Genomic DNA, 1,491 nt, shown 5'->3' with positions numbered 1-1,491 from the left:
TTGCAAGGCAGGCACTTACACTGCTCAGCTAAATCCCTGATCCTGAATTACTTTTTATTTTATTTTATGTATTTATTTTTGTTTTGGTAATAGGGATTAAACTCACAACTACGAGCTTGCAAGGCAAGTTCTTATGCTGCTGAGCTAAATTCCCAGCCCTTAAATTACTTTTTAGAATGGTTTTAAAGCTGTGGATTGAGCTCAGTGGCACAAGCGCCTACCTGGCAAGCACCAGGTTGTGAGTTCAATCTCCAATAAACAAAACAAAATAAAACACAGAATATTAAAGTAGAAATAACATAAAATTGAATAAATAAAAGTAAATATGACAGTACAAAATTCCTTTTAAGTGTGAACTCATGGACAGTGAAATTTTCCCCAATCTCTGTACACAGTGAGAACTTTCCTTGGATAATGTTTGATGTCTCTTTCCATATTCAGTGAAACCCACTGGAAGACTAGTAATTCTTCCATGTCCTGTATGAGTTTGCCATATGCCATAGCACTTTTTTTTCATGTGATACTGGGGATCGAAGTAAGGATCTCATGTTTGCCAGGTAGGTGCTTAGGCCACGAAACTAAATCTGCAGCCCTATAGCACATTCTTTCACAAGTAGCATGAATGTTACTTGGATGGTATGACCTGGGACAGGCTAGATGCATTTTCTTTACAATCAGTGTGTCTCAAGTAGATAATAGTACTGAGAACATATCATAGGAAAAATAAACTTTATGTAGGGTCACTGTACTTCGCTTCACATTACCCTTGGTCAATGGTCAAATTTGATGTGATGAATAGGAATGCCTGTAGACAGGTTTACACCTGTTGTAAACTCTGTATCTATTTTTTTTTTTTAAATCTTTTTATCGGTACTGGGGATTGAACTCACGACCGCCTGCTTGCAAGGCAGGTGCTTATGCCACTGAGCTAAATTCCCAGCCCCTGTAAACTGTCTGGACAGCCGGCATGGACTAGTAACAGGACACAGCACCTCTCCATTTTCTCACCTCCAAAGTGATACCTCAACCTACGATCTTAGATTTCTCTCTTCCAGGTGTGAACACTCACAGGACAGCTCTCCACTGAATGCTGTGCGATGCTCCTCGGAAGTAGTGCCTTTCTCCACATGATGCCCCCCACCCATCCAGTGCCTAGAGGGAGCTGAGAGAATTTCACTGTCGCTTAAACTCTTGGAGTAGGTAACTTGTCCCCAGGGTCCCTAAATCCCAGGCTGCGCGCGTGGCCTGCGCTGCGGTGCGCGCCACCCTGTAAGCGCGCGTTCTCTCCCCTCCCGGTGGCAACAGAGCTTTGCACGGGGCCGCGCCAGACTTTTTGAGACAGTCGATTGGTCGCAGTCCTGGCTACCCGACAGCCAATCAAGGAGGGGAAAGATGACATCACTAATTCCCCTCCCATCCCCACCCCCACCCCAAACTTCCCTACTCCGGCTACCAGCAGCAACAACCACATGGGGGAGGGGTAAAAGAGTA

This window comes from Cavia porcellus, unplaced genomic scaffold (genome assembly GCF_034190915.1).
Source record: "Cavia porcellus strain 051 isolate PalLab524CR breed Dunkin Hartley unplaced genomic scaffold, mCavPor4.1 scaffold_7, whole genome shotgun sequence".
In the NCBI taxonomy this organism is placed as follows: Eukaryota; Metazoa; Chordata; class Mammalia; order Rodentia; family Caviidae; genus Cavia; species Cavia porcellus.
This window is presented reverse-complemented; position numbering follows the sequence as displayed.